General features: G+C 34.4%; 1 protein-coding gene across 2 annotated transcripts in view; it reads right to left on the reverse strand.

Annotated features, from left to right (window-relative positions):
- Nucleotides 1–19,778, reverse strand: part of GABRG3 (gamma-aminobutyric acid type A receptor subunit gamma3) — a 729,891-nt gene that overhangs the window by 186,507 nt on the left and 523,606 nt on the right. The window lies entirely within an intron of this gene.

A 19,778-nucleotide genomic window follows, 5' to 3' on the forward strand; every position in this document is an offset into this window, starting at 1 on the left:
CTCTTCCTTTCACTTTGACTCTCCCCTGCTCTCTTTCTCTTTCTATCAAAGAAAAGTTATGACATATAGCTGTTCCATAAACCTTAAGGTGCTTGTGGATAAAAATTTGGTTCAACATAAGCTACACAGTATTTGTCACTGAATTCCAAGAAGTGCTGAAATAGTTATCACTCTTTTATAAGCAATATAAGTAAGATTCTGAGCATTAATATTTCTAAAGGAGTCTACCTTGTACATTTTATCTTTGTAAATTTAATTTCCTATAATAAGTCAGACATCTAAAAGATGCCTTGTAGAGACTTTATTCAAATTAGTCCTCTGAATATGAACATTAATTAGCTGAAAATATTCAGGAGAAAAATAGGAACATGGAAAATTGTCATTTAATTCTTTCTTTCCACCCCCAAAAAGTAGTTGTAGGAAAGATGAAAAGGGGACATCTTTAGTTAGGCATAAGTGCAAAATTATAGCATTGGATGAAGAAATAATTTTATTCTGTCAGCAAGCTTCAGCAGCTGGGATTCGCATTCTCGCCTCCCTCTATAATTCTACATCTTAAAATCAACCACAAGTTACATACACTGATCTGAATGCATTTTTTAAGATAAGGACCCAATTAAATATGAAAGTGAACATTTAAATTATGTACTCAAATGTAATTTAAACCCTAACCACAACTTAAAGATAAAGACTTTCTTGTGGTACACTAAGCACAGGTGAGAACTCATTTCTAATGTTATCATACATAGGTTAATTGCTTTTCCTTTTAAAATATAATATATTTTTTCATAAAACGTATATTTATCTTATTAATTATAAATTTCTATCTAATATCTCTAAACTGCAATAAAATCGGCTGTCACCCAACTGACTTTATTAACTTAGGTCAAGATCTTCTTCTATACTGTTTTGCCTTAATTAATAACAACTTTGAGGTGTGTAATGTTAACATAAGTTCATATGGCAGACTTATAATTACTTTATGGACGATATTTTATTTATTTTATTTATTTATTTATTATTATTATTTTTTAATTTCTAGGAGAGATAGAAAGAGAGTGTGAGCAGGGGAGGGTCAGAGAGAGAGAGAGAGTCACAGACTGAAACAGGCTCCAGGCTCTGAGCTGGCAGTCAGCACAGAGCCTGACGCGGGGCTGGAACCCACGAACCGCGAGATCATGACCTAAGCGAAAGTCGGATGCTTAACCGACTAAGCCACCCAGGCGCCCCATGGAAGATACTTTAAACATGAATTATTGTAAAGTGTAAATCTCCTGTAAGTGTGCATTATTATCTGCAAAAAATGTTTTCCTAAACATTGCTAAAATGGATAAGCTATGATTTGTAATCTATTTATTGCCTCATTTGTTGTTTGTTCTCAAGGGATTTATGCATCTTTTCACTTTGGTTGCTTTGACTTGAAAAGAATAATGCAAAACAAATTTAGATAATATATTAAATACTTTGCAATTAATTATATTCATTTTCACAATGACTTATAATAAGCAGGAAAACAAAAAGTGATTATCCTACTGTGATTTTTTTTTCCACAAAGCAAATATATCACTTGTAACTGAACATGCAAGATTGAATTTAGAGTAATAAATGCTGGGGTGGGGAGTCTTTTATTTTACTTCTTTAAATGAGGTCATAATATTTGTCTTTTCTTTCAAAGAAATGACCTATGACACAAAATCTAGTCCTTAACTGAGCTAGGGCTTGAGGGAAGATGAAAGCTGACAGCTATACAGCACTGTAAAATCTCTCTGCATTAGAATGCTCCACAAATGGCCCCAGAAGACCACTCCTGTTCTCTTACATGTGCAAATGTATGAGAAGTTCAAAGAATGCCCAATTGCCCTTTCTTGTTTATTTCTCACCCACCTCAAATTCATGAGTTTAGTTCATTTATTTATGTCATATGAATGGACAATACAATATAAACATGCCTCACTTGGGAGCCTTGGGTGGCTCAGTTGGTTGAGCCTCAGACTCAGGCTCAGGTCATGATCTTGCGGTTTGTGAATTTGAGCCCTTTGTCAGGCTCTGTTGACAGCTCAGAGCCTGGAGCCCACTTTAGATTCTGTGTCTCCCTCTCTCTCTGACCCTACCCGGCTCACAATCTGTCTCTCTTTCAAAAATAAACATTAAAAAAAATTAAACATGTCTTACTTATTAAGAATACAAATCCTGTGGGACGCCTGGGTATCTCAGTTGGTTGAGCTTCTGACTTGGGTTCAGGTCATGATCTCACTTTCGTGGGTTCAAGCCCTGCCACCTGGCCCTTTGCTGACAGCTAAGAGCCTTGGAGCCTGCTTCGGATTCTTTTTCTCCCTCTCTCTCTCTGCCCCATCCCCTGCTTGCGCTGTGTCCCTCTCTGTCTCTTAAAAAAATAAAATAAAACAAAACGTTAAAAATTTAAAAAAAGAACACAAATCATGCAACAGTCTAAATGAATCTCAAAGAATTATGCTGACTGAAAGAAAAGCCTATCTAAAAAGCTTACATACAGTATGATTCCATTTATATGACCTTGAAATGACAAAATTACAAAAATAGAGAACAAATTAGTGGTTGCCAGGGGTTAAGGACAGGATGGCAGTGAATGAAGTGAATGAGGACAAGGACAGTACAAAGGATACTTATGAGGATGTTCTGTATCTTGACAGTATCAATGTCAATGTCCTGATTTTTTTTGTTGTGTTATGCTTTTGTGAGATGTTACTACTGAGAGAAATGGATAAAGGGAATATGGGGACACCAAATTACTTCTTACAACTGTGTGTGAATCTATAATTATCTCAAAATAAAAACGTTTAGCTAAAAAAATCTGCATGATAGAAAAAATGAGGGAGAAATCAAGATATGCTGATGAAAAATTAGGGAATACAATGTCAGAAGAACTGCCCAGCAAGAAAAGTTAAAAGTTTTCCAAGCAGATGAGAAATGATATGTAAGAATTATATCTACATAAAGAAAAGACCTACAAAAGAACAAATTAAGGTAAAACAAAATATTTTATTTTCCTTATTCTTTTCTAATTCTTAACTGATCTAAAATATAACTGTTTAAGGCAATAACAGTAATAAAGTATTGGATGATTAGACATCAATAACACAAGGAACAAAAAGAAAGAATCAGGAATGCTGATCAGGTGCTTGCACTGCACGTCAAATAGTAGAGTGCTATCTGAAGGTGAACTTAGGTTATTTATATGTATATTATAAACTTTATGGCAACCACTTAAAAATGAAAAAGTACAAATGATATGCTAATAAAATAGAAAATAGAATCATATAAAATTATCAATAAAGATGGAGGCCAAAAACGAGCTAAAAATGAAGAAGCAAATAAATACAATGAATTAAAAACTATTTTAATTTGGTAGATATTAATCCTCTATATAAAAAATCACTTTAAATATAAACACTGTAAATAGTTAAGGAGCAGAGTGTTTGATTAGATTGTATGCGCACACACATGCACTCACACACACATACCTCCCCCCACCCATGCAAGACCTAGGTAAATGTTATCCACAGGGGATCTACTGTAAATATAAAGGGTCAGGTAGGTTAATAATAAAGGGATAGGGAAACACTTTTGCAATAGCTGAATAAGGAAGTCCAAAATTTGCTCATTCATAAAAGTAATCTTATTACAAAAAAAGAGGCACCTGAGTAGCTCAGTTGGGTATGTGCTGACTCTTGATTTCTACTTAGGTCCTGATCTCACAAGTTCATGAGTTCAAGCACCAAGTCTATGCTGTCAGCCCAGAGCCTGCTTGGGATTCTTTCTCTCTGCCCCACCTCTACTTGTGCTCACTCTCTCAAACTTAAAAAAAATTAATTTAAAGAAGGACACTGATAAAAAAGAAAATTAAATAAAAATAAAACATTTCAGAACTCTAAAAATTAATCAGAGGCATGCAACAATGTAATCAGTGTTTACTCAAGAAAAATGGCTGAATCTTGGAAATGCAGGCAAGTCACATGTTATTTTAATGTGTTGGGTTCCCATCCCATACTTCTGATCTCCATGGTAGCTTTGAGATCAAGCTGGCTTGGAATTGTGGTAACTGTAAAAAAGAGCACTTAACAACAAGTAGAGGGGCAGAATAGGTTAGGAGTTTCCAGGAAATGGCCTGGCCTATTTATCCTGTCTGGCAGTTCTGTGGAAGACCCCATTTGCAGGATTTGTGTTTCTTTAACAGTCAAGCTCCATCAAGAAAGCCCTATCCATAGAGTGTTTATCCAAAACTATTAGTCACAATTATTTAATATCCCAGCTGCCTGAGGCAGTGATATCAGTTGAAGCAAACAAAAAGATGACAAAAATATCCTTAAGAGAAAAATATGAGGAATAAGATATTCATACAGTGCTTTGAAAAGTTCTGACACATTTTCCTGGGAACCTAAAGAACATGCTTATATGCAGGACAACAGACATGCCAGAGCAGACCTAAAAGATCTTAATGTCTCACCTCTGTTGGACTTTGAAGCTCTGAGTGAACAGGAAGTGAACAGTGAAGGTTAAGAAAGGGTTGTAAACTGGAAAGCATTGAAGGCATTCCACAGTGCACACACACACACCACAAACATGCACATACACACACAGACTTACAGAGCTTCAGCAAATGCTAGGATTCTTATTGGTTCAAGTCATTAAGGAGATTAATCATCCACCCAATGATTAGTTGACCGCTAGGCTGAGTAAAGACTTCATTAGTTTCACATGACAAATAACACATGTGGCTGCATCAATTTACTTTCCCACTAACAATGCATGAGAGTTTTCTTTCCTCCACATCCTCACCAATACTTGTTATTTCTCATCTTTTCCATCCTAGCCATTTTGACTAATGTCAAGTATACCTCAAATGTATTTTTGATTTTCATTTTCACTGATGATTAGTGGATGCTCAGCATCTTTTCATGTGTCTCTTGGCCATCTATACATCTTCTTTGGGATAACGTCTATTCAGGTCCTTGACTATTTTTTAAATTAGTCTACTTTTGGTGTTGAGCTGTATAAGTTCTTTATGTATTTTGGATATTAACTCTTTATCTGATATATCCTTTGCAAATATTTTCTCCCTTTCACTAGGCTTTGTCACTTTTTGTTTTGTAGATGGATTCCTTTGCTGTACAAAAGCTTTTTGTTTTGGTGTATTCTTAATACTTTATTTTTGTTTTTGTTTCTCTTGCCTGAGGAGACATATTCATAAATATTTTGCTAAAGCCAATGTCCAAGAGATTACTATTTATTTTCTTTTAGGAGTTTTATGGTTCCAAGTCTCTCACTTATTTTGTGAGCTTATTTCTGTGTATGGTGTAAGAAAGTGATCCAGTTTCATTCTTTTGCATGTAGCTGTCCACTTTACCAATGCCATTTATTGAAAAGACAAAGAAAATGAAAACACTAATTCAAAAAGACATATGCCTTCTATGTTTTTGTAGAATTATAATAGCTAATATAGAGAAGCAACCAAAGTTTCTATTGACAGATGAATGGATAAAGAAGATGTGGTATAAACATATACAAGAGAATATTACTCAACCACAAAAATAAATAAATTCTTGCCATTTGCAACAACATGGATGGACTTAGAGGTTTATGCTAACTGAAGTAAGTCAGACCAGGGAAAGAAAAATGTTATAGGTTCCACAAATCTAAAAAACCAAATGAACAAATAAATAAACAAAACAAACATGCTCTTAAATACTGAAAACAAGCCAGGGTTGCTATAGGGGAAGTGCATGAAGGGATTAGTGAAATAGGTAATAAATAGGTAAAGGGAAACAGGTAAATGGGTACAAATTTCTAGTTATAAAATAAATAGCTTATGAAGATGAAAAGCACAGCTTAAGGAATATAGTCAATAATATTGTAATAACATTGTATGGTGACAGATGGTGACTACAGTTATCATGGTGAGCAATGATAATGTAGAGTTCTTGAATCACTGTGTTGTACACCTGAAACTAAAATAACATTATTTGTGAATTGTAATTAAACAGTAAGTTTAAGAAAAGTAATAGCAAATGTAAAGAAATTGAAACTCTTTTGTACTGTTGATGGAAATGTAAAATGGTCAGCCACTATGGAAAAGTAGGGAGATTTATCAAAAAACGAAAAATTAAATTATTGTGTGATCCAGGAATTTTACTATTGGCTATCTACCCAAAAGAATTGAAAGTGAGATCTTGAAGATATATGTGTACAGTCATGTTCATAGCAGCATCATTCACCATAAACAAAGTATGAAATCAACCCATATCTTGGGTTGACAGATAAACAAAATGTGGTATATACATGCAATGAAATATTATTCTGTCTTCAAAAGGAAAAGGATTCAGACACATGCTACCTTATGTTTGAATCTTAAGGAGATTATGCTAAGTAAGATAAACCAGTAACAGAAAGACAAATACTATCTTATTCTACTTATAGAAAGTTCATAAAGTTGGAACATAGAATTGTGGTTGCCATGGACTGGGGATGGAGGGAGTGAAATAGGTAGTTGTTTTTTAATGGGTATAGAGTTTTAGTTTCTCAAGATGAAAATAGTTACTGGTGCCTGGGTGGCTCAGTGGGTTAAGCATCAGGCTTCACCTCAGGTCATGATCTCCTGGTTCGTCGGTTGGAGCCCTGCATTGGGCTTTGTGCTGACAGCTAGCTCAGAGCCTGGAGACTGTTTCAGATTCTGTATCTCCCTATCTCTCTGACCCTCCTCTGCTCACCCTGCCTCTCTCTCTCAGAAATAAATAAAACATTTTTTAAAAAGATGAAAATAGTTACAGAGATTGATTTTTGAATAGTGTGGATGCATTTTATGCCACGGAACTCTACTACCTTCAGTGGTAGATATTATGTTATGTGTATTTTTCCCACAGTTTTCAAACATAGAAAATTGGACGCAGTAATTTATAAAAATGACTATAGGGGTGCATGGGTGGTTCAGTCGATTTAGCGATGGACTTCGGCCCAGATCATGATCTCACGGTTCATGGGTTTGAGCCCCAGGTAGGGCTCTATGTTGACAGCTAGCTCAGAGTCTGGAGCCTGCTTCAAATTCTGTATTTCCCTCTCTCTCTGACCCTCCACTGCTCACACTGTCTCCTCTCTCTCTCTCTCTCTCTGAAATAAATAAAACATTTAAAACATTTAAAAAATGACTATAAAACATTATGAAGTAGGTTTCATTCTAGTAACATTTCAGCATTTAGAAATCAATCAATGTAATCTACCATATCAACAGACTGAAGAAGACAAATCCCATGATTATAACAACTAATGCAGAAAACTTTTGAAACAAAGTCATTACAAACTTTTTACAAATATTTAAATAAAACACTCATTTGTGATAGAAACTTTTAGTAAATTAGAAAGAGAGAAAAGCATCCTCAACTTGATAAATAGCATCTAAGAAACCCTGCATCTGATATCATATTTCACAGTAAAAGACTAAATGTTATTTTCCTTATATCATGAAAAAGGTACCACTCTAATTCAACACAGTATAGAAAGTTTGAACCAGTGAAATCAGTAAGGCAAAAAATATTAAAGTCATGCAGATTGGAAAGAAAAAAAAAAAACAAAACTATTTACTTGTCTATATACAAAATCCTGAAGAATTAAAACAAAAATTTTACTAGAACTGATAAGTAATTTAGTAAGGACATAAAGCACATAGGATATAAGACCAACACATAAAATCAATCTCATTTATACATACTAGCAGTGAACATATGAAAACAAAAAGTTATAACAATGCTGTTTATAATCAACCCAAAAGAGATAAAAATTAAAAAAAAGAGAAGTGTCCAGGCTAAGTCTAATACAGCATATACAGAATCTGCACGCTGAAGGTTAAAACTAATTAAATAACTCAAAGAACATCTAAATAAGTGAAGAGATAGAAAGAATTCCTGGATTAGAAGACTCAATAATGGTAAAGACACCATCAATTGTTCCTGGTTTCTATCAAAATTCCATCAAGATTCTCTTGTAGATACAGACAAGCTTATTCTAAAATTTATGTGGAAAGGCAAAGTAACTTGAAGAACTAGAAAAATATTTTTTAATATTTATTTTTAGAGAGAGAGAAAGAGAGAGCATGCAAGTGGGAGAGAGGCAAAGAGAGGGACAGAGAGAGAATCTCAAGCCAAGCTCCATGCTATCAGTACAGAGCCTGAAGTGGAGCTCAATCTCACGAACTGTGAGATCATGACCTGACCTAGATCCAAGAGTCAAATTTTCAACTGACTGAGCTACCCTACCATCTCAGGAAAAAAAAAAAAGTAAAAGAATAAAGTGGGAGGAAGCACTTTACCCAATGTTGAAATATACTTTATAGCTATAGTAATCAGGACAGTGGTACATTAACAGAGGGTAGAAATAGAAATCAATAGAGCACCCAAGAGACCCCAGAAATAGACTCAGATATGTTTGAGTGATTTTTTACAAACTGGCAAAAGCAAGTCAATACAAGGTATAGGAAATTTTGGACACCAGCAAAAGATATAAACTGTAACCTAAGCTTTATGTCATGGATAAAAAACAATTTTGAATGGATTTAAGTGAAAAATTATAAAAATTTTAAGGGAAACCATGGGGGAAATCTTTGAGATCTAAGGCATAATGTTATTAGATGTAATACTAAAAGGAATCACTATATAACAAAATAATAATACTGGATTTCAAGAAAATTAAAATTTTGCTTTATGAAAATACTCTCTTAATAGGATAAATAAAAAAAGCTACAGACCAGGAGAAAGTTTCTGCAATATATCCACATATATAAGACAAAAGTCTTATATCTAGAATACTTATTGTCAAAACTAAACAGAGAACAAACAAACAAGTATTTAGAGGATAGGCAATAGACATGCAGAGATATTTCACCAGAGAGAAGATATGCATGGCAAATAAACATACAAAAAGATATTCAACATCATTTCACATTATGGAAATGCAAGTTTACCTAATAGGAATAGTCATATTACCAAATACTAGCCAGACTGCAGACCACCTGGATCTCATATATTGCTGGTGTGAATCTAAAATTATACAAACACTCTGGAAAACAGTTTGCAAGTTTTTTTTTTTTTTTTTAAACCAAAGATGTACTTTTCAACAAATGGTTCTGGGACAATAAGATAGCCACAAGCAAAAAACTATGAAGTTGAACGCTTTCTTCACACTGTATACAGAAATTAACTCAGGATGGATTAAAGAATTAAAATTGTGAAACTTAAAATAAATAATAGGAGAAAATTTTCATGACCTTGGATTCGGCAAGAATTCTTAGATATGACACTAACCATTTTGTTGGTTAAGAAAAGAAAATAAATAAATTAGACTTCATCAAAATAATTTTTTAAAATGATTGTGATTTCAAAGGACACTGTTAAGAACGTATAAATACAACCCATAGAGTAGAATAAAACATTTACAAATCATATGCATGGTAAAAGGCTTGTGTATAGAATATATAAAGAACTCTAATAACTCAATAGTAAAAATACAAATAATCCAATTAAAATGGGCAAAGAATCTGAAGAGGTATTTCTCTAAGGAAAATACACAAAAGGCCAATAAGCACATGAAAGAAATCGCTGATTATCAGGCAAATGCAAATCAAAACCACTGAGATACCATTTCACACCCATTAGTAGATAATGACAAGTGTTGGTAAGGATGCAGATATCAAAACTCTCAAACACTTCTGGCAGGGATGTGAAATAATGCATCTGATTTGGAAAACAATTTGATAGCTCCTCAAATGATTAAACATGGAGTTACCATATGACTCCAGCATTTCACTTCTAAGTATATACCCAAGAGGAATAAAGACAGATGTTCACACCAAACCATGTACACCAATATTTATGCTATCATTACTCATAAAAGCCGAAAGTGAACACAACCTACATACCCACCAACAGATAAAAGGATAAACAAAATGTAGTATATCCATACAATTAAGTATCACTCAATTTTAAAAAGAAAAAAAAAAGTACTGATGCATGTTTCAACTTGGATGCAACTCAAAAACATTATGCTAACTGAAAGAAGTTAGGCACAAATGTCCAGATATTATATGATTCCATTCACATGAAAATCCAGAATAAGCGTTATCTAGAGAGGCATAAAGTAGATTAGTGGTTGCTGAAGAGTGGAGATAAGCAGCGATAGTAAACATGTATCGGTTTTTTGGTGAGGTGATGAAAACTGAGTGTAGTGATCATTGCATATATCTGTGAATATACTCAAAACCATTGTACATTTTAAATGGGTGTGTTATGTGCATGATATTTCAATACACCTGTTGTTTTTTAAAGAAAGTAAACAGAATTTACAACGTGACACAGCAATCACAATTTTTAGGAATTTGAAACAGAAAAATAAAAACTATGTTTACATAAAAATCTGTGCACAAATATTCATAATAATTGTTCATAAGAGCTTCATTTGTAGTAGTAAAAAGACTGCAAACAACTCAGATGCTCTTAAAGTAGTGACTGGCCAAATGAAATCTTATATATTCCCATAATGGAATACTTCTCAATGATAAAAAGAAACAAACTATTGATTTACACAAACTATGCTTAGTTAAAAGTGAATCTGATGGAAGAAATCAAAGAAAATCTAAATAGACATATGTGTTGATGGATTAGAAGATTCAATATGGAAAATATATTCAATATTTTACTTATTGTTATATACTTATGTATATATGTTATATACTTATGTTTTATATGTTATATACTTACGTGATAATATTTGTATAGCTCTCTTAAAACCATAAGAGTATAAACCAGGAGCAGAGAACATGGGTAGTGGTTGCTAGGGGGCAGGGCTTGAAGGTGGGTGTTGTGATGCATGGTGCAAATATAAAGTAGCAGGAAGAAATTCTTTTGAAATGATAGAACAGTTTTGTATCTTGAACAGATTTGTATATGAAGCTACACATATCTGTGTGTGTGATTAAACTGCATAGAAATGTACTAACATACACATGTATGAGTCAATTTTTAAAAAAGGTTAGCACTGAATAAGATCTGTGATTCACTTACTAATATTGTTCCAGTATAAATTTTCTGGTTTTGTAATTTTTCTTCAGTTACATATAATGTCACCATTGGAGTAAGTATGGGTAAGACTACATGGGAATCTGTGTGGAATTTTTGAAATCAATAATCATTTAAAAATTTAAAGTTTTAAATAAAGGATAGGGAGTATTTTGTTGCTATCAATTTGATGCCTGCTATCTGTGACACTTCCTCTCGGGTCCCACTCCATGTGCCACCTTGCATGCCCAGTTCTCTGCATTTTGTTGCTCCCTGTTTTCTTCTGGTGCATTAGCAGATTGTTGCCATTTCTCTACTCCTCTCTACTCCATGAAATGAAACGCTCTTTCTGTGTCCCATGCTTTTAGAATTCTGAATTTTGTGTTTTCTAATTCTATAAGTGGTGATTTGATAAATTAATTTGTGCTGGTATGATGAGGTAGCTTGCTCTGGAGAGCATTCCACTGGGCGTTAAATGCTTCTAACACTTCTATTGCACACCCTCTGATTTGGTTTCATGGCCTCTGTGAGCCTAAGACATGTCTGATATGACTAAAAATATCTGACTTATCTGAAGAAAGAGGCTGCACTATGATAATATGAGAATGATAGAGGACAAACTAAGTGCTTTTGCTTTTTCCCATTAGTAAAATACATACTGTTTTTAGGATTTGTTTAAAGCAGTGACTCCTTTTTTATTATTTTCAAAATTAAACAATTTATTCTCTATTGGTTGAAAATGTAGTACAATAACATAAAAACTAATAAGAAAGATTTGCAGCCAGGCAGGGACAACTTCTGTTATCCTCAAGTTTTTATATAGAGAGTTTCTGGCTTCCCCTGGTGTAGGGTCGAGGACACAGTCTTTTCTAAATTATTAATTTATTACAGAAGAAGATACTGCATTTTAAGGCAGAACTTGATTCAGAACAGTGACTATATCCAGAAATAGCCAAATTAAACAAAGTGACCCAGATAGAGACCAACAGTTCATTTTTCTCCAGCCCTTATCTTGGTTTACTATTTACAGAGGCTGGGCAAGGGCTACATGGGAATCAGGGTGGCATGTTCACATTTAGAATGGAAATTGGAAGACAGCAAACAGGCTAGGGCCTTGAAATACAGATATTGAGTCAACAGACTTGTTAACAGAACATTGAACATCACTGCTTAGCAAAGATCAAATCATCAACAAGAGGTCATGACTGCCATTCCTGAAGTCACTGTATTTCAACACCAAGAAAGAAGATAAAACTGCACTGACAAATTCTGGAGACAAAGGGACATGGCCCCAAAAGACAATGGCTGACAGCCTTCAATCCATGACAACTCTTCATAAAAGGACATGTGCTTGTCACATTATCAAGGTAGCTAAAGCAAAGGACACAGTTTGAAAAGTTAGAAAAAAACCCACAGAATTGTACAGTTTGTAGATATCATAATCTAAAATAAGGAAGGCAAAAATTAGGTTAACAAATCACTTGCTTGTGATTTTTTTCCTTCCTTTGTGATAGGTTAGTTTGTTTGTTTGTTTTAGTGTTTTAGCACTGTTTTAGTGTTTTAATGCTATCTTGCCTTAATTTTGGTCTAGAAGCTGATCAATTCCCTTTCTTGAGCAACTGAATAAATCCACACCCAGCCACTTCCCTTATTAGGATCTCACATACAAGGCCACTATGCACCAGCCCTAATCATGCAAGGCCAGATATCAGACACCAAAGGACAACAATTATGCCCCTGAATCTAAGAAATTACTCAACTTAGCCAATCCACAAGGATTTCATAAAACCTGATCAACTCCACTGGACATGCCATGTACAGGCTGCCCCCTTGAAAGCTGCAGCTTACTGTTACTTTGTCCCAGGGGACAACCTTGCATTTGACTCTGCCTGGCAGCATTTTCTTGCCTGGAACTGAAAGTTATAAAAATGTCCTACTTTTCATCTACCTGAGTGTAATCTGAATGTCTCACCATCAAAAGAATCTTTTAAAAATTATAAAACATTGCCTAAGGTTACATTCTAATTCAAGCAGTGATATTAGTCAATGACCAATATCAGAAATGTAAAATATGTACTCCTTTTACCATCCACAAGCCCTTGGGCAGGGAGCCCCTCTGTTTCACTTTCTGATGGTTAGATTGTCTCTTGGGAGCAGGAAACAAGCAATTTTAACCCCATTGCCTAATATGGTTCCTGAAACTTTTAATGTTTTTACGAAATACTTTTCTCATAAAATAAATGAATAATTAGGTGAATAAATGTTATTCAGCAATGTTATATGAAATTAAATAGCAAACAAATTAATCCCAAATGTTTTATGTTAAACTTTCCCCAGACAAAATCTGTACGACAAAAGTTTTATCTTCTAGGCTTCTCCATATCTTTGCTGTCACTTTAAGTCTAGAAGATTTCTGTAAACAAATACTCTTGGTTCGAACTTTGCCAGTGTAGTAGCAGAGAAAAGAGACTGCCAGATAAAATCCACAGGCTTTGATAATCATCTGAATAAAGATCCATATAGTTTCCTCACTTGGATGAGAAATAGAAATAACAGTTTTGGAATGGGAGATGAGGGGCTGATGGATAACAATGTATGAGGTTTGCAACACATTGATTTTGAAGCAGTGATGGGGCACCCAATGGTACTTGGAAGAATGGATCTGTAGTTGAGATAGAAACCTGGGTAGGAGGTAAGTGTATGTAACTCATTAAAATAGAAAGAGTTACTGAAATGATGGTGGCTCTGCAAGCATATTCACACTAAGAAGAGAAGAGCCCTGACCTGGAACACCAGCCACTCTGGAAGAGAAAGAAGAGAGTTGCTGCAGAAAGCACTGAGAAGGAGACACTAAAGCTATAAATACGATGGGTGGCAGACAATTCAGAGAGGTGATCTGGAAGCCAAGAAAGAAAGAAATTGGTAGAAGAAAAGAGTAAACTTTGTCTGATATTGCAGAGAGAAAGAATCTATTGAGAGGCACATCTAGAAAAGTTTCTATTGTGTAGAAAGAAATTTTAAGAGTTGCTTCTGAACAACCATATAATGTATATTGGGCAAGATGAATTATTGTAACTTAAAATAACTTAATGCTTGACCATGGAGAAAAATTTACTACATGACACAGTGTCTCAAAGTGTGTTAACAAGAGAAGCTGAAAAGAAAGCAATGATTCCTGGTTTCTGCCTGATTTGAATATTTATCTTATATTAGGTGGAGATAAATAGACTTCATGGCATCTAGAAGTCAGAAAGCAATTAGGGTCCAGCAGATGCCATGATGAGAAGAAATGTCTTCTGAAGTCATCCTGAAGTAGAATGACACCACATTAAAATTCTCCAGAACTATTCAAAATGTGGCAGGCACTCTAGCCATTCCAGCTGTTACTGCTTCATTTCTCACCTTTCTATCTACCTTGGCACCAGGCTCTTTTCTACCAAGCTTAAGCTGAACACTGATAAGCCATTTAGTACTCATAAATCATTTCAGAATTGTGAAGCAGCCATTTGTGCTTCTCCTGAGATCTGGAGATTTGATTTCTAATAGAAGCTCAGTAATCAAATAGCTGTGTGATCACTGGCTACTCATTAAAGTTTTGGTAGGGTTGTTCTCAACGATATTATTACTCATAGATATTACTAATATCAAGCTCAGTGTTTTTTGTTAAAATTTCCCATTCCTAACTGATTTCATATCTCCTACCAGGAAAAAAAAATGAAGGAACACTGTAATTACTCACAATACCATGGCTCTTTGAAACCTGTTTGTATGAAAACAGTACATATATTCTTGCTTCTTATAGCTCTTTAATACAATTGATTAATTGTTGGTTACATCATTATGATTCTGCTTCATCCATTGGACTTCTTGTGCATATTAGTTTTTAATACTCTTTCAAAAGTGTTATTTTGTTTCATGTATGATAATCAAATACAAATCTAAATAAGAGTATGCAGGAAAATGATAATTCATATTCAGATCATATTAAATTTTACTATTTGGAATGTTATAGCAAAAGCATAGAGCAATACATTCTCCAACCATATCTTCTTCTGAACTTTTTAGGTCATAATAACTGCATTTCTAGAATGTGATCTGGTTTGATGTGCATCACATCCATGACTTCCAAGAACACTTACAGCAGGAAGAATGGGAAAGTTTACAAAGAAGAGCCATGCCATTTATGCCAACAGTGAGCATTCCTCATCCAACAAGGCTGAAACAGAACCAAGAGTACAATGATACCTTATCAATCAAAATCAAGGGAGGACATTGATGGGGAGAATTGGTTGCCTTTGTTGATCAATAACTTTGAAAGCCCTCAGGAAAAGTAGTTGTGGCCTTGTGACTGTTCCGTGGTATGGACTAAAGTGATCACACAGAAGGCCAAAGGCATGGGTGCACAAAGTAGAGAATGCTTTGGTTGTTATAACTAGTGGCAGCACTGTGGTCCAAATATATATGGTGCTCAAGTCCATATCTGTCAATAAGGCAGATTACTGAATTCTTCTTGCATCCAATATAAGTAAGATTCATCACACTTAAGTACATCACCACCATTCTTGTAGTCCAAAGCTTAGATAAATGAGCAGAAGCAGTACATTGACCGGGCTTCCTTCCAAGCACCAGGCTACTGCACCCCAAGGTGACATATAGGCATAAGCTCCAGAGCTATGTGGGGCATTTGGTTGACCTCATATGTAGAACAGAAGGTCTGAAAGCACTCAATGGAAAGGAACAGAGGCAAACGCCAATTGTGTGCAACCTGGGCTCAATTGTTAAACCAGCTGGTCAACCCCACTTGTCACAGACACCAGAAGGGGAGTTAGATAATTTTAAGGTAGACATCTTCAGTAACTGAGATCCATAAGGACCTACACTGTGCTGAAGGTGCTCTGTCTGGATCCACTGGTCATCCCAAACAACAGAGAGTAATTTAAAAATTTTTAAGGAAGGTACTCCAAAGTATGGGGACCCCTGAAGCATAAGAGACCCTGAGGTCAGTTGTTTTTATAAAAGTATTTTGAGCAGTTCACTTCCTTGTCTTCCGATTCCATCTTCTCAGTTGAGAACTTAGCTCTCAATCTAATGATTGCATCTTTGAAGGAAATGAGCATTTTTGCTCTAGGTATTTTTAAGGTTTTTCTATTTGGTCTGATTTTCAGTTGATTACCTCAGTATGCTTAAGTACTCTTTAATTACTTTCTTATTCATCCTGATTGGAATTCATATTTTTAAAAATTTTTGATTTGATACCTTTCATCAGTTTTGAAAACTTCTTAGCTCTTATTACTTCAAATATTGGTGCTATCTCATTTTTTATATCCTCTTTTGTTAAGAATCCACTTATGTATATGTCTGACTTTCTTTTCCTGCGTCATCTAGTCTCTACTTTGCTTATGTATTATCTATCCATTAGTTTTTCAAAATTTTATTTTGGCAGTTTTATTCTGCAGAAGATAAACAGATATGTCTCCACAAGAAGAAATTGGTCAGTGGATGCTAAAGGAAAATAATTAGCAGCTGATGATTATAGAAACATTCTTCACAGTCACAAATCAGAGTTTCTGATGGGCAAAGGCTCTGTCCAGTGTCTCTTGCACAATTGCTTCCCAGGGAGCAGATGGTATCTGTCAGCCTCCTGCTTTCCTGAACAGGGAGAGGCAAATGGTTTAGTACAAATAGCCAAGTGGGCCAAAATTTTGGTTGTTATTAGATAGCTAACTAGTTTCCACATCATCCATTTAATTTTTTTTCCCATCCAACAATCTGTCAGCTCCTGCAGTCAACAATTTCCTTTACATGACTTTCTTTCAAAAACCCCTTGCTGAGTATCTCACATGGGCATGGAAGAGTGTAGCTTTTGAGAAAGAAACACAACATTTGAGTTTCAGGGTTGATAGGAAATATGTAAGTCTGATAGGCTTGGACTTCCAGGTTTCATCACAATAACAAAAGTGCCAAATATTTTCTGTAAATGATCACACCTCTATGTTTGGTTAGGTTTAGAAACCTGGAGAGTGAAAGAAAATCTTAATTTCCCTTCAGACACTGTACTTTTCTCAAGGATGCACCTCTAATGAGAAAGATGAAAGGCAAAAGGACCATCTTATCTTCAATAATCAATTCTATAGTTGAGTTAACCAGTCCTGAGATTAAATTCATCTTTTCTATTTACTGCTTATAAGACCAAGACATGCTATGTTTTGTACTAAATGTACATTGAACCAACCATAGACAGAAGCAAAATGACAACAACATTAAAGAAATTTAGGAAAAGAAGCTTTTTTTTTTTTTTGAGGCAGCTGATTTTTTCTTTGTCTGATAAGCTCATCTTCATCTTTAACTTGAAACACATCACATATAACTATTTTGAAAAAGCACATTCTTATCTAATGATGAGGAATAATGGACTTAAAAATTTACACATTTTTAAAAAAAAAATCTGGGCTTGTTTGCCCAACACGGTTTAGTTCTAGGAAAACCAAGTACTTTCCTAATTACCACTTAAAACAAGTAAACAAACATGTGAATCAAAGGGGAATAAAGTGAAAGGAACTAATCAATTATTATTATGTAAACATGTAAAATAATATTATGTCAGCAATGGGCAAGGGTAGAATTTTAGTTACACTAAGATAGTGTTTTAAAGTAGAGAAATTAATTCAAAAAATTTCTAAATAATTGCAAATACTATGCAAAATCATGGGATAATAAATACAAATATGAGATATGTTAAAAATCTTAGATCAGAGAAATCCAAAGTAAACTTGTTTATTTCCATAATATAGTTTAAGGTAGAAGGACTTGAAAAGATATTTTTAAAATATGATGATGACTATTCATTTTAGTGTTCTGAATAAAAGCTACCAAATCTTAAGGGGAGGAAAAATAGCATTAAAATCATCAATATCTGGCTTTTATAGAGAAGGGGAAACATCATCTGAGAAATGGGTATTTGCTTCCAAAATTATTTGATAACAAAGTGATAAAATATTTAAATTTTATTTGTAACCTTGAAAATATGTAATAAAAATTAAAACATTATGCAATATATAAGGCTTTAATTATCCAAATATGTGATTATATATAAATATATAAGTGCTTATATATCACCTGGAAGCAAGTCCAAATGCCTCTGTGCTTTGCCTGAGTACCCTAAACGGTGTGTTAGTAAAATGAGGATATTTAACTTCTGACTCAGCTCTGACCTTTTCTGTCTTCTTTTGAAGATCTGGGTCTACTGTCATCATTCAGAGGAAATAACTTTAATAGTCTTGAGGCAGAAAATTGAAGACAATTTAATAAAATAGACCATGAACTCAGAGTTGGCTATTCTAATAACAAGTACAGATAATGCATTGAGATAAATCTAAAATAAAATACTCTCCTTCCTCTACTAAGGGTCCTGAGGTCAAGCACAGGACTGAGTCTCTTTAGAAAACATACTTCCAAGTCAAAGGTTTCTAAACATGCCAGAGCTTAAGCTAGTACCTTTTGATATATTAATTGAAAAGCCACTATGGTTTGAACAAAGGTTACCTAGGTATTTCTAGGGAAGCAAAGGGATTACAAAAAAGCCGTTGCTATGTAATTAAGACAATTGAATACTGATTAAGTGCAGGATTGGAAATCATTATTAGCATCTTAAGCACAGGTTTGAGACTGGCAGAGAGAGCACTTGTCCATATATGCAGCAACTAGAGGGTCCTTTCTCTCTTTTTTCAATGGACAGAATTAACATCCGTTTTATTGTCCATTTTTTAGTTTAATCACTCAACATTTTTGTAGGGTCTTTTCAAACAGATTCTCTTTTTTAAGTTTATTTATTTTGAGAAGAGAGAGAGAGAGAGAGAGAGAGAATCCCAATCACCTGGGCACTGTAATTGCAAAGCCCTACACAGGGCTTGATCCCACAAACCCTGAGATCATGTCCCAAGACAAAATCAAGAGTCCAACGTTTAACCACCTGAGCCATCCAGGCTCCCCTTCAGTTTATAAATGGACTCTGAAGAAGTCATCAGGTAGAAAGCTTATTATTACTAAACCAAATTTCTGAAATTTTAGGTAATAAATAAAAAATTTTAGCTACTAATTAACTACATCATTCTTTCAGCTTTTTAACCAATTCTTCTATTATCATATAGATTTGTGAATGAGAAGAGAGGCCTGCCGTGCTACACATTTAATGTTAAAACTATAACTCACAAAACTATTGCTCTGATGATGGAAAGGTTCTGTTTGTGATGCAGAAAACAAATTTCTGTTTGGGTGCCAAGTGTTCCAATGTGCCCCACACTTGTGTTCTAACCCCACTTCCATGCTTTACTTATTCTACTTCTGCTCAAACTTTCTTGTGCGCTTCTGATGATGCAGATTTTACATGTATTTCAGGGACTACTATGTTCTATTTTCTGAAAAATTCAGATAATAGTTGGGCCCATTTTGGCCTCTTATCAAGCCCTTCACTGAATTCAAATATTTAATTATACACTGCTTTCCATTATGCTGTGATTGGTGTGTGTGTGTGATCTTCCCAAATGGATAACAAAACTTTTGGAAATCTTGTGTCCTGTCTTATACATTTTTACTACACCATACCAGTAGAAAATTGTATTTGTGATTTCCAGATAAAATTCATACTTTTTTTGGCATTAATATTTTATTATTTTAATTTTTTTGTTTTCTTTGTTTTCTTTCTTT

The sequence above is a fragment of the Hyaena hyaena genome, unplaced genomic scaffold, assembly GCF_003009895.1.
Source record: "Hyaena hyaena isolate Hyena2069 unplaced genomic scaffold, ASM300989v1 scaffold_752, whole genome shotgun sequence".
Lineage (NCBI taxonomy): Eukaryota > Metazoa > Chordata > Mammalia > Carnivora > Hyaenidae > Hyaena > Hyaena hyaena.